Below are 15441 nucleotides of genomic sequence, written 5' to 3' on the forward strand. Positions count from 1 at the left end.
AAATATATATCTTACAAAATGCACCTACACTAGCATCTTGAATCCACGCTCACTTCACATTAAGTGTAGTGCCCGTACGTTAGCCGGACCTGCTCGGCGGAGCGACGGCCCGTAAAACCAGCATGGTCAGCGCGACCACCTAGGCAGAAGAGGCTCCCACATCCCCCCAGTTCACATGAGATGAGGCACGTGCCGGTCAGAGTGAACGAGACGCCTAGGCGGCTCCCTAGCTACCTGCCGCATGCACCTCCTCCGCGCCTGCGCGCTATTGGCCAGCTGCCACGCCCCGATCATTATACTATCAGTTATCAACCAATAAACCACAGCGCCTATTGTATCACTGGGCTGCATCCGGGCACTTCTCTTAGCCTGCGCAGAAACGGAATGGCGGAGGTGAGTGAGCCGAGAGGTAGGGGACGAACATATCGCGGCAAAACACTAACGGGAGCAGAGTGTTTCAGCTGGCACGACTAGTCGCGCTCGGCAGACTCTTTCTCACAGTGCCGTGGCTCCGAGAGTTTCGTGCTGGTGGATGGGAGTAGTGAGAGGCGCCGAAGGAGCCCGGGAAGGAGAGGGGGGAGGTGGCAGGCTCTTCTTCCATCGCAATCGCTCCGCTTTGCCACATAGTGCGCTATAGGCAGTAGCGGCCAGCTGTGCATAACTGCACAATAGTGTCCCAGGTGCGCTGCCCTGCCCCCTCTTAACGGTCCTCGGGGCTCAATGCGACTACAGGGGTGCCGAATTCAACTGCAGACGTGTTGTCGGCGATATACACCCCAGTACAGTTCGGCGCCCTCACTACTTACTGCTTAGCGTATGTTCATCGAGAACCCAAATAACTTGTTCAACTTGCGCCCTTTTCTTTGCTTCGATGTTTACAGTTCAATTTACATTGCTGGGAAAGTAATCTGGAGTCTCTCTGCAAACTTTGATCATACGTACTAAAGAAATGTCCCCAGCGGTTGCGACTTGAATCCGTCTTTAGCCCCATAATGACCCTTGCCGTTATTATATGCAGCATTTAGCACTGAAGTTTCGTCCTCGGTACCTATTTTTTTCACTACAATTTTACTAAGTGTTTGTCTTGAAAGCCCGTTGGAAATCTCACATAAAAGTGATATTCATACAACTAATGTATATTGTTTAATCGCAAGTTCAAGTTGACTGTATATAATCACTTTAGATGTAATGAAAACCAAGGTGGATGGGAAGCGTTTTCGTGTTAGCACTGCTGCTCTTTGCAGGATTGTTACTAGGATGAAATGTGGATCCATATGTTTGACTAAACAGGATAGATCTACATTAAAGGACAAAGTGAATTGACTCAGAACATTTAGAATTAATCATGCAGTTTTAAAACTTCGACAAACACAGTTGTTAGAGCACAGAATTTTAAATAATGTCTTGAGAGGCGGGTTTTTCAGTTCTTTTTGAACATTAGAGAGGGATTTGATTGTTTTCATCACAATTTCAAGGTTGTCTCATATGAACATTGAAAGTTAAGCGGACAAAACCTCTGGTGGTGGTATAAGATTTATATCTTTCTGACATCTGCTGCTGCTTTAGTTTTTAGGTTGGTTTTTTTTTTGTTGTTTTGATTTTTGCATTGTTACCCCATTTAGTTTGTAGAGGTGGCAGAGAAAATTTTTTAACTCGTGTTTTTGCGGAGAAAGGACAACGTTTCTAATAGGATGGGACCCAATACTTTAGAACAGTCTAAACCAGAACAGGACATTCAGTCCAACAAAGCTCACCAGTCCTATCCACTTTATTGTTCTTTATTAACTTTCACATCTTGACTTATGTTAATTTAAGTCCTACTGTCTACTACACTTCTTGGTAGCCTTGTCTTCTTGTCAATAGTTCTCTGTGTAAAGAAAAATCTTCTTTTAACTTTTGTACAAAGTTTACCCTTAGCAAGTTTCAAACTATGTCCCTGTGTTCTTGATGAACTCATTTTTAAAATATCAGTCTTGATCCACTGTACTTATTCCCTTCATAATTTTAAACACTTCAGTCGTGTCAACTCTTAATCTTGTTTTGCTTAAACTTAAAAGGCTCAGTACTTTTAATCTTTCTTCATAATTTATTCCCTGTATCGCAGGAATCTGCTTTGTTGCACTTCTCTGGACTTTTTTTTTTTTTTTTTAGCACTGCTGTGTCCTTTTTGTATCCTGGAGACCAAAACTGTACATAGTACTCCACATGAGGCCTCACAAATGCATTATAGATTTTGAGCATAACCGCCTTGGACTTGTACTGTATAACCTAACATTCTGGTAGCATTCTTGAGTCCTCTACAACTCCTAAATCTTCCTCATAAGGTGTACTTTCATTTTTTTTTTTTTTTTAAATACATCCCATTGTAAATGACAACAGCAGACAATTAATAAGTGGACATTTTTCATAAAAAAAAAAAAACTAATCATGTCCAACAATCCACATGTCCAGTGCTCACAATGTTCCGATTGCTTGTAAATGTGACTAAAATATTGTTCAACAAATAACTCTGGAAAAATGATAGTAACACACAAACAGGAAGGTCCTTCACACTTTTGAAATGAAGATCTGCCTCTCCTCTTCATTTGTCAAGAGTCCTGTTTTCAATTGAAAGCCTGTACATGTTTATTTGTTAGCCAGCAATGGTCACTGTTGATTTCCATCCTATCAGAAAATTTTCTTTTCTGCACAAAATCCTGCGATTAAAAGTTTTCTCAGTCACCACTAATAACTACATGTGCTATATAAATATATAATATATATTTTAAATGCAAGGGAGACAGAAAAAAAAGTTTAATTTAGGTATATTTAAACTTTTTTTTTTTTTTTTAAACCGTTTTTCCAGACATAATTGGTACAGTACCATTTCTGAGCAAAGTCACCTGAACACTGCACTTAGGATAAATGGGAGTAACTTGCAGACCATAGTATTATTTGTTAATTTTTTTTTTAATTTTGTGGGTTTTTGAAGATACAGCAAGAAAAAAACAGAGAAAATGAATAGTTCAATAGAAAACTGTGAGGTAGTATAATTTAAGATTGTTTTCATCTTATTTTATTAGGTATGTCTTGAGGGTCCAAAAGCAAGTAATGATAGCGTTTCTCACTGTGTATTTATTTGTTCAGAGGTTTCAGTAACCTTTCATTTGATTGTCCCACTAAGGATACATTTTGTGCTTATTTCATCAACTACTATAGTATTACATGGTGGAAGACGATGTTTGTAGCAGTGCACGAGTATGTTGTGTATATCCGTTCATTCCTGAGACCTTTTAAAGGACTGCAAGTTACTGACGCACCACAGAAGAGTCTCTACATACAGTATATTGTTACAAAAGAGGACCTCATCCTATTTGGCCATTTGGCTTTCCATGTTACAAGGCATGATCTTTCCATGACAAGTCATTTTCAGATTTTTTTTTTTTTTTGTTTTGTTCATCGTAATCATGGTATATATTTATCATATGAAATTGTGTTTTAAAGTTGTTTTTTTTTTGTTTGTTTTTTATAAATTAAAAAAATTATGTAACCTGTTTTGTTTTAAATTGGGTTGAGGTCCAAATGTGAAAACAAAAGCCTTAAAACGTACCAAGTAATTCTATTTTTTTTAAGCCTTGAGTGTCATCAAGTATTGATCTTCATCTTGAGATTACACATTTATTGCAAAACAGCTTGTCAATGTCATTGTGGGAAGGGTTAAAAAAAAAAAAGCAATTTTTATGAGGTTTAAGCATTTTAAAAGTAAACTCGCAGTGTACTTGACTTCATTGATCATCTACCTCCATGGCAATCTTTCAGCCTCGGGGTGTAGTTTCACCAAGAAAAGTCTTCTTCAAGCATTATTATTCATGTTGTTAAATGTTGATGCCCTGATGTGAATTTTTGTCTCAATTCTTTAGAAAACTAGGCAATAATCACTGGGAAAATGACACCCTTATGATAACTCACAATTATTCAATATGTGTGATTAAAAAATAATATATTTAAAATTGCTGTAAATCACAACTAAGAACTATGTTCTTATGTTCTGGGCTTAATCGACAGTCTACCGGAGAGAAACTGTAAAGCTTACTAATCATGTTTACTCACTCAAAAACGTTGTCCTTGGTTCTTTTATTGCCATATCCTCGGCAGGAGCCACACAGTATGTGCTATAACATTCAATAATTAGTTTGTGGTGCTTCAGTTTTTTTCATTGTGGTTTGGCTCTATCACAATCTGCCTTTTCCCATTTCCTCAATATATTAGGTGGTGTGTTTTTTTTATTTTGTGTGCATGCGGCATCCCACAAAGTGCCTAATACTTGGTGTTTGACACTTACCGACTTGCAGGTGGCCTTGACTCCTTCAAAAACCTGTGACATTTTGTAAAAAAAAAAAAAAAATCCAACACAGTGTAGTCAGTTCAGATTTATTTTTATGTGTACAAAGTACAATGAACATTTTGTGTATGTGTCACAAATGTACACCACGTGGTCACTAAATATGAATTTCACTCTGTATGCTATGGAAAAATAACACACAGTGTAACAGGTGAACAGCAGGCACAATTTAGAAAAAAAAAATCCTCAATGTTTGTGTGTACATGTGGTGTTAAACCTCTTTGTCTTTATGTGATTCAGTTAGTTTGCCGGCATTGCCTATAAAAAAAAAAATGATTTGAGTACACGTGTACTAGTAACAGCAGATGCATATTAAAAGCGGTTGATTTCAGGATGTAATGACAGCTTTGTCTCTACATTCGACATTGCGCACACTTTTGTGCAAAGAACCATTTGTTACAGGCCATAGCAGAATATAATCATTGAAAAAACAGAACTGCAGAGACAAATGTAGGTTAATATGCAGCATAAAGCTATGGAAAATTATTTGGAGGTGCCACTGTGGGGGGAAAAAAATCAAATATCCAACCATAATGGCTACTGTGAGCAGACAAGTAAATAGGAAATGTATCTACCTTTAAGAAAATAGAAACAATAATCTGATAAAATTATTATTTCCAGTTTCTTTTTATTATCACAAGCATACCCTAGAAATGTGGAAGTCAATTTTTCTTAAATCGAAACCTTTGCTGCTACAAGTTGGACATTTTTGGAAAGATTGATTTATGTTTTTACATTTGAACCCTGGCCACCTTCATTTTAAAAGAGCAGGGTAGTTATAAAAATTTTAAAAAGCTTTAGCATGTACTTTTATGTGGCAAATTAATATATACTATTTAAAAAAACAGCTTTTACTGGAAGAAATGCCAAACTTACCGTTTAAAATAGAAAGAGAGACAGGATTGTATGTGAAAAGTGATTCGGCTGCCAAAGGTTCTATAAACCATTACCCCTTTTATGAATTTCCTGGTGGTGTTTGAATCAGTCCCTCATTTACAGACAAATTTCAGTATTTTTCAGGTCAGTTATTTTTTTATAATTTTTTTTTCTTTCTTTACATACTGTGCTTGATCTTGTGGTTTTAAATTAGAGTCCATGGGGCACTGGTCCTTCAGTCCCGTTGACCGGTTTTGTTTAAATATATTTTGAAATGCGTCATGCTATTTCATACTGACAGAGATGAAGTCCTGATCAAAGATTAAACTTTTAATAAAGACTATTTTTTTCTTTTCTAAAATCAAATCTGTGGTTTTGTTAAAGTAAACATTGAAGACCCACATCTGCAGTGTTTTATTTTAAGATAGTTAATCAAAATATGCCCAATATTGTTGTGTTCAAAAGCATGAAGGTCAAATGATCTGCACTTCTCCCAAAAAAGTATTAAAAACGAAAAAAATAAAGCTAGTTAAGCTGTTATCAAATCCAAAATCTACTACATCAGATACTACCCAATATCAGTTTTTTTTTTTTTGCATAATGAACAGTTATGAAAGGGAATGTTGTACCGTGTTAGCCACTATGGATGTAGTGAGAAGTCAAGCAAAATGACACATTTTATTGGCTAGCTATAATGATTACACGATGCAGGTTTTTGAGTTAACTCGGGCCCTTTCTTCAGGCAAGGTGTAATTAAAACATTTTTTTACATCATGTCTGAAGACGGGACCTGAGTTACCTAGAAAGCTTGCATATTGTAATCTTTTTAGTTTGCCAACTAAAGGTGTCGGTTTGCTTGATTTCCCATTACAAAGTGAATGGGTGAAGACTTTTTTTAGCACTAAAGTTGACTTTTTTTTGTGGGGGGAAAAAAGTATGCAAAACATTAAGTGAAATGATGCATCTAATAAAGACACTTCATTGTTAGTTTATATTTAACTGTTAAAATGGCATAATATGATAACATAGGTCTGAAGAAAACTGACATGCCACACTATGGTGCAGATTAAACTGCAGTCCACAATGGCCTTCTATTGAACTTGTTTTTGACTGTAACGATCACAATAAGAAAGGTTGAACTATCTTGATTTTTTATTGGTAGAATATTAAATCTTTTCACACAGTATATTGAATGGCTGTTTTGCCTTCTAGTTTAAAGAAGGATGCAATTGCTGCTACATGGATTCAGATCATGTGCCCAATTGATGTCCATATTGTAGTTCTCTCCTCTGCTGGGTGGATGGATTTTCTCTTTGTCCTTTAGATTTCTTCCACATCCCAAAGATTTGCATGTTATGTTAATTAACAGTTCCAAATTTGCCTTATAGGTAGGGTAGTGTTGAAGTGGTACTCAAATTTTTGAGTTCACAACAATCCTGTCCAGTTCTGTGGAGTTAGTACACAAAATCTCTAATACCTTAACTGTCTCCAAGATTTCTTTTTGTAATTTAAACCAAACTATTGCGGTACCCCAGAATGTTTATTGTTTTTAAGTAGAAATTTGACACTTTTTTTTTTTTTAATTTATCATTAAATTGATTTAAAATTAGCACCAAGGTAGTATTTAGTGTGTATAATGGACATTACTGATTGAAATGACTGACTGGTTTTGAATGGTAGGCCCAATGTAGTAGTGGAATCTAAGTTTGGCTCCTGCTTTGTGTTGGATGCTGACAGGATAAGTTCCAGTCGTCCTGAAGCTCTGAAGATTAAATAGGTCTAAGAATGTTCTGTTATGTGTATTTATAGTTGACTAAGTAGATGAGTCAAAAAAAATAATGAAAGCCAGATTTCTCTGTACATTAATTCTGTTATTCATCTGTTTTGTTGTAGGACTTATTTATTATGTTGGGAGGATGGGAATAATCTGAATTATTTCTAGGAAAAAAGACACAATTGTGGTAGCATATTAGTACCCTGCATGTTAATCAAGTCATTTTCAGACTGGTTTGAGATGTCGCTGTTGTCTCCAAAGAACACTGCACTCGCATTAGTAGAGGCTCAAAATAAACATCCTCAACAGTCTTTATAACTTGGCCCTATTTTTTTTTTTTTTTTGCGTACTAGCAGGCAGTCAACTTTTAACTACTAGTAGTACTATGCATTATTTATCCTAAAGTAGCATTCCTGAAGATGCCAATGTAGGAGTGTCAAGTGCACTGCTTGTTTGGCTGTTTTTTTTCCCTATATAACTGTATTCACAAAAGGTGTACACACTCAAACGTTTTCACTTTTTTGACTTCAATATCATGAAAAGTAGAAATATTTAAAGCTAAATTACTGATGTGTAATTGAAACCATCCATTTGTGCATTATCTAAACCACTTATTGAGTTCAGGGTTATCAAAAATATATGGCTGTTCAAGCAAGGAGGGGACAAACCAAAATCAATCACATCTGTAGGTGGTGGTCTAAGACTGTTTAATGAATGTTTCTCAATAGCCTGTCAAGTTGTCTTCAATTAGGTGGTGTACTGGAAGGTGGGAAGAAGATAATTCACTCACTACCAGTGTACACAAGTAATTAAGAAGGATAATCGGATGTTGACACCACATACTATATAACCGAAGTACAAGTCAAAGAAGGCTATTTTGAGGCTGTTGAGTCTTCTGGTGAGACCTCATCTAGGATACTGTGTGCAGTTTTGGTCTTTGGTGCAATAGGGCTAAAGCATGTTCAGATAATAGTAGAGAGACTGATTTCAGATGTATGGATTGTGATCTGTAAGAATGGTAAATGGCCTGTATTTGATATAGCGCCTAACTAGAGTTCAAGAACCCCCCTAGGCGCTTTACAACACAACAGTCATTCACCCATTCACACACACATTCATACGCTGGTGATGATAAGCTACTATGTAGCCACAGCTGCCCTGGGGCACACTGACAGAAGTGAGGCTGCCGAAAAGAAAAGACAGAAAAAGCTAAATTATGCCAGTTAATTAGTAACATGACAGAAGTGTTTAGAAACATGAGAATGAGTATGACAAGTAAAATGTTTTATAAGAACCATTGGGCTCTAAATTTTTAAAGGTAAATTTCACACTAGGGTTCAAACGTTTTCTTCACACAGAGAACACTACATTCATTGAATAAATTACCAAGAAAGTGAAGCAGATATTGGTACTTTAGGCACCTTTTTCATGACAAGATGATATCTTTAAAAAGTTACCTGGACAATTCTGGTTTATCACTGTTGGGCTGGATGACATGTACTCATCAAAATTTTAGCCTTTTTGTGAGCATACAAACCAGTTTTCCTCATGCAGAACAACGTTTCAAAATTGATATTCTGGAGCCATACAACACAATATCAGCAATTAGGCAAAACCGACATAATATTTGCATAAATACAAAAAATGTCATTTGTTGAAAATCCAACAGCCATCTAAGCCTTCAGTAAAGAGATAGTTGTTGGGGTTGGGAGAGAGTCTTACAGTAATACTATTTTGTATACATTTGTTCTCACCTTTCCATTTCACCCCCTGAGCCAACTGAATTTTTTTTTTTCAATCTTGTACTTCTACTGTCAGGCAAAATGTACTGAATCTGGTAATAAGTTAAAAGCAAAAAAAAAAATATTTCTTTAAAAAACTATATTGAGAACATCCACACAAATAGTATTATCCAGCACTTTGAGTGCCCTTCACTAGCACAAACTACAGCACATGATAAGGTAGTTTGGAAAACAGGGAAAGTTAGATTGTTAGAAAGATGTATTATCGAGTGCCACGATGTGAGCGATTGTGTTTTTGTTAAAAAAAACCACAAAACAATGTATCATTTGAAAATAAAACTACTGCAATATATTTCATATCAATTTAATCCAGCAACAGGAACCTAAAACACTAGCAATGATGGGCCGAGTTAGCAAGACAACGTCAAACAGAGAAAAATGGCAGAAAGCACTGCTGTAGATCTGTGGTGTTTGAGGAAATTAACTTTGACTTAGTGCTAACAAATCATTTTATATAGCACTTTAAACACGTATTGTCAAAAAGCAGCTTTAAAAAAAATTATGTATGTAAAAAAGAACAAATGCTATATATAGCATACAGCGTGTCGGCGTTGTAACTACCAGTGAGAGCTGCAGCTGGTTAATCATGCTTTATAACCAGATATAATAACTTTATAACTAGCTGCCTGTGTACTTTGTGAAATGGTTGTGCAATATGTTTGAGCAGTTTAATTCCCTAGTTTTCATGTAGGTTTCTTCCCTGTCTGTCCTCTGACTGGCTTTGAATCTCTGCCTAGATTATGACTTTTCTAACAGATTACGATTTGGATTTGTCAGTTCTGAGTAAACAGTGTACAAGGGCGCCCTGTTTCCTTCCTGTTATTTCAGTTACCAGTTAGTTTTTGGTTGTTACTGATTTTTTTTTTTTTTGTTTTGTTTTGTTTTGTGTTTGTTTTATTACAGTTTCAAATAAGTTGGTTGTGTATACGGATATATTCTCAATGCTTGAAGTTGCTCACTGCTGTTCAGTCATTGCTGCTTTGTGTAGCGAGCATGGTCAGTGACATCGTCAAAATGAAGTCGCTCCGATCCCTCTAGGCTCAGTTGAAAAATGCAGGCATTGTGACTAAAGGCCGCCTCGTGCTTAGCAACAATGGCTGAAATGGAGGCAGAAGTAGTTTGTGTTTGTGATGATTTAGTGCCTAAAAAAGGTACAAATGTAACTTCTGTTGTTTGGGAATGGTTTGGCTTTAGACAGAATGCTACAGACCAAAAGACTGTTCTATACAAACTTTGCAAGAGAGAAGTAGGAACGAAAACCAGCAACATGTCAAACCCATTCAATCATTTGAAAACAAAACCCATTACAAAGTAAGAAGAATGTAATAATCTTTGCAAAGCGTCTGCCCAAAACACAACAAAGCATACTTCCGCAAAACAAACCACACTGACCACAACATTCTCTCATTGCATACTATATCAAAAGAGAACTCCAAATGGCAGTAAATAACAGCTGCCGTATCGTACGACATTGCAAAAGATATGGTTCCTATTGCTACTGTTAAAAAAACATGGATTTCAGAAACCACTGGGAGCGATCCCATGTATGACCTTCCCAGTCAGAAATGCTTTGCCGAAGAAGTACCTGTATGATGAGGTGAAGGAGAAAGTTTTGAATCGGCTTCAAAACATAAGTCACTTTTCCACCACATCCAATCTGTGGACTCTTTTTGCTAAGTGTAAGGGACGGCCGCTAGTTTATCCCGGCCAGGACACCCCAGTAATGGAAGGATGGGGGAAGGCGGCTTATCAAGGACACTGCCTCCCCAGGATGATAGATGGCAGCTTCCCTGGACTGCAGCTGTGCCCTGTATGCCCACAGGGCATTATGGAACTTGGAGCTCTAAAACAAAGCCCTGCCGGGTACCATGGGTGCAACCAGAAGACACTGCAGGGAGACTGGGTATTCCCTACTATTTACATAGCCCAGAAGTACTTCAAAGTCACGGGGACGGAAGCACAGAAGTATTTCCGGACTGAAGAAATTACAAGTTCTCCATCTGACCTGGAAGTGCTGACTAGTTGCGTGGATGGTAGGACAGAAGCACCTCTGGGTCAAGGACTATATAAAGGAGCCTGAGTCGGGCAGGGGTGGACAATGCTTGCTTGGAGGTGTGGATGAGAGCGAATATTGTGTTTATTATTGAGCATTGTGTTTATGGTGGCTGTGGTTATTTGGAGGCACTGTGCAGGAAAAAAATAATTAAAAAATATCTTCTTGGTGCTTTTACCCTGTGTCCTGTGTATGTGTCTGTTGGGTTTAAGGGGCAACAGCGATCCCTAGCGTCCACACAAGCAACCATACATGAGCCTAATGGTCCATTTTCTTGAGAACTGGGAGGTGAAGTGCATCTGTCTTCAGATGCATTATGTGTCAGATTACCATACCGGAGAAACGATTGCGCTTGGGCTCAGACATGTGTTTAAAGCATGGAAATTAGATGATGTGCATCAAGTTTGTATTACCACAGACATCGCTGCTGATGAGATTAAAGCCCTTGATCTAAACAAATGAAAGAGATTACAGTTCTTTGGTCTCCAGGTAAATCTAGTAATTGGTAAGGAGTTTGCGTGTGAAGTTACTTGAATGCTTGTTCTTGCCACGGTTTATTTATTTACAAAACATAGCTTAAAAAATTTTGCAATACAGTAAAACCTTGGATTACGAGTAACTTGGTCTGTGAGTATTTTGCAAGACAAGCTAAAATTGTTAATAAATTTTAACTTGATAAACGAGCGAGGTCTTGCAATACGAGTAGTACGTGTACGCTTTGTCTGCTGAGCATCACGTGATCACAACTGAGCTGATGGTGGCTCTCTCTCTCTCTCTCTCTCTCTCTCTGCAGGATTGTGAGTAATCGTCTCCCATGCTCGGTCTCAGTTGGCATGCCTCACTAATAGTCAACATCTGTACTAGCGTATACTGTTTACTATAGCATTGTGACCACGTGTGAGTCCCTGTCTTGCACCCCAAAACGCGAAACCGAGTCTCTGTACTTTAGCAACACCAGCTTTATTCGGCTTGAAACAGGAACAGCTTGGTTATTTATTGTAGCGGGATCTGCCACTCTCCTATACACAGACACAGCAGTCAGGCAGGATCATGGCCAGGTTAGTGGCCAAGTAATACTGTGCCCTGCACATTTTTAATGTTCCTTGTATCACCCACCCATGACAGGCGCTTATAGCATGTCCGTGACCTTTTTAGATTCGTTTTTACAGCGAACTGCTCTAACACTGGGAGCCTGCAGTTGCTTCGGGACACTCTTCCGCATGTCATCCTGTTGGGTGGAATCCCAAAAGAGTTTAGAAACCTTACAGTGCCTAAAGCATTTTATATTGTGTCCAAGTGTAGTGACTCTTCATGCAAAATCAACTGTCATTGAATAGGTTCCTTGTTAAAGTCGCAAAAAAAGAAGATTTCAATGCGCCAACAGATAACGGTGATTCCGTTAGTTAGAGTGAAAGTCGTCCTACACAATAACCCTCCTCTCTCTTGTCTCCCTCACACAAGCCATGATTCTTTTCACAGATAAAGTTCAGGTTGATTTGTTTTATGTATTTTTACTTTAGATTTTGTATTAATCATTTTAATATGAATAGTTTTGGGTTGTGGAACGAATCATCTGAGTTTCCATTATTTCTTATGGGGAAATTTGCTTTGATAAACGAGTGCTTTGGATTACAAGCACGTTTCCAGAATGGATAATGCTTGCAATCTAAGGTTCCACTGTATGCTCTTTTTAAGTTTATTTCATGGTAAATCTACTAAAGTAGTTAAAGCACCTACTCCTACACTACCTAAGTACAGTTGGGGGAAAAATATCCTTTATTAATTTTTATGTGCATTTCTTGTGATGTGTGTGTTTTTGTTTAGGGCTATGCTATTATAAAGTAAATCCTATAAATGTATTACTGTGCAATTAGATCCAAATAATTAAATATAAAAAAAATAACTGCATGACTTCTTTTTGAGTAAAATTTGATAGGAGAAAATATTGATGCATATCGTATATTGACATTTGGTCCAAAAATATTTTGATTTGAATTTTGAGTCCTATTGTCCAGCCCTATGCATACTGTGTGATGTTGCGTTTAAGGTGTGGTGTATTCATTGCCTCTAGATCGCATTGTTCTGCTGTCACTAGTCCATGAGACTTGTGAGTTAAGAGTTTTCATTATATTTCATATTGTCACAGGAGGCTGGGGGTCAGACCCAGACGAGATGCCTGGAATGACCGGGAGGTGGTCTATATGTCCCCCGGGCCACAAGGGGGGGACCACGGATAAGGAGCAAGGAGGCTCAAGCCCAGTGGAGCCCGTGGCCACCGCCAGGAGGCACCCCAAGCGTCATGAAGCCCGGGAGATTGGCACTTCCGCCATACCTGGGAATGTGAGGGGGGGAAGATCCTCCCAGCGAGACCCGGAGAGCTTCCGGGTACAAGGGCAACACTTCCGCCACACTAGGAACTGCTGCCGGAAGACTGCCATCAGGCACCTGGGGCCTCATGCATAGTGCTGTGCGTAGAATTCACACTATAACGTGACATAAGCACAAAAGCTGAAATGTGCTTATGCATAAAAAATTCCAGATGCAGGAATCTGCGTTCTTCCGCTACATAAATACCGGTCAGCGTGAAAAGTAACGCTTGTGCACGCGTCTGCTGTCCCGGCCCAACTCCTCCCAAAATTACGCCTCTTTGAATATGCACATCAATATAAATAGCCATTAAGATCCACCTTCTTTGAAAAGACACTGGGAAACTCACGGGGAACAATATAAAAATTTCAGCGAATGCCAAGTGTAGGCAAGGAACAACATACTATTTGTTGGTTTAAACAGTGGTATAATCAACAAAAGGAAGTCGATCGAGTAACATAGCGTGTCGGAGAAACTCGAAAGCTCACGTTCACAAACTCGCACAGTGCCCGAAGTTGTCAGATATCAAAGTCGCCGTGAAAAGGTGATTCATAGCCCACCGTATGAGTGTCATATGAATGCTTATTAGGGTACAGAGGAAAAAAAATAGGCACACAGTGAGAAAAAAGCACGAAATGTCAACTTTTAATTTCGAAATTTCCACTTTAATCGTAGTTTATTTTGTCATTAAAGTAGAACATCCATAAACTTCATCTTACAATTGTTTAATAGTTTCTCAAAAGTTAAATGCTTTGTTTTGTAATTGATCTTCTGTGTGCTTTATGTGTGTGAATCACTACACGCTTCTTAACACTAGAATTACCAGAGCCTACGAAAAAACTCGTAAATCCATCCCACCTTAAATCGCTTCTTAAAACCGTTCTCACCTCTCCGCCAGCGTCTTTTGTTAATCTAAATGTGCTGATAAAAGAAAAGCTGCAAGTAGCCGGCTATTCCATCCCCCCACCGACTTAGAATGTGCACAAACTTCTCCCAGCTCATGCCTTGATTGATTTTCTGGGAGTGAAGTGGAGTTTTAGAGTGGAAATAATAGATCGTTGTTTGGAACACACGCATTTCATGTCTGTTCCGTTTCTACAGTAATCTGTGTAAACACATTGTTAAAACAGAAACGCTTTTTAAATTCTAGTAGTAGATGACAAATTGTAGGCATAAACTATATAATGTATAAAGCCTCCGGCCTGGGGCCTCATGTATAAACGGTGCGTACGCACAGAAACGTTGCGTAAGAACTTTTCCACGTTCAAATCGCGATGTGTAAAACCTACATTTGGCGTAAATCTACGGACTTTTCCACGGTAACTCATACCTTGTCGTACGCAAGTTCTCCGCTCGGTTTTGCAGATTGGCAGCACCCAGCGTCAAAGCAGTGCTACTGTTCCTGTGTGGTTACATCTTATTTTCCTGACGCGGCTTTATAAATACACCGAAACTAACCGCATATTGTTTATTAGTGTAATGCATCTGATTGTAATTAACTTGTAACAATATAATGGTAGAGGGAACAGCCATAGTATTCCAAATACCATAGCTGCTTTAGCGTTGTTACTCTCACTTCTTCTTCTTCTTCTTCTTTCAGCTCCTCTTGTTAGGAGTTGCCACAGCGGATCATCTTTTCAATATTTCTCTCACTGCACCACTCAGAGTATTTATATCACTGTATCTGAGTGTGAATCACAGCAGCAGCTGATCGGAAAGGGAATTATCGGTATACAGCTTCAAGGACACGCTGTCTCACCCACTGCAAAATGTTTTAAAGCCTTTCCTGTACAGACCTTGCGGTTCAGAAACAGAAACGATATCATTTATAAGGTGAAATTCAGCAAAATATGTTTATTAAATTATACAGATAAAACTTTAACTTCATTTAAATAATCTATATTCTTCACTGGGAGTGTCGTTAAGGATAGAATAATTAAACATGTACTACGAAGATATTTCAATGTTCTTTAAACGTTTTGAAGAATCGGCGCTAAGCTTACAGATGGCTTAACGTCTATTACAGAGCTGATTGTATGGCGATCGGTTACTTGGGGAAAGAAAAGCACTGACTGCAGTGACAGCTACGCCAATATATATTGAATATAAAACAGAAAGAGAAAATAACACCGCTAAAAACACAGCACAAATTTCGCAAAAGTTAAATGCTTGTGTCATGAGCATGAGG

General features: G+C 38.2%; 1 protein-coding gene across 7 annotated transcripts in view; it reads left to right on the forward strand.

Moving 5' to 3' along the window:
* Positions 1–327: 327 nt before the first annotated feature.
* Positions 328–15441, forward strand: part of mier2 (mesoderm induction early response 1, family member 2) — a 61951-nt gene continuing 46837 nt past the window's right edge. For all 7 annotated transcript variants that reach the window (XR_005635377.1, XR_005635378.1, XR_005635379.1 and 4 more), the window contains exon 1: positions 328–393. The gene's annotated coding sequence lies outside the window, so the exon portion shown is untranslated. The remainder of the gene's footprint in view (positions 394–15441) is intronic.

Source organism: Polypterus senegalus, chromosome 10 (assembly GCF_016835505.1).
Source record: "Polypterus senegalus isolate Bchr_013 chromosome 10, ASM1683550v1, whole genome shotgun sequence".
Taxonomy (NCBI): domain Eukaryota; kingdom Metazoa; phylum Chordata; class Cladistia; order Polypteriformes; family Polypteridae; genus Polypterus; species Polypterus senegalus.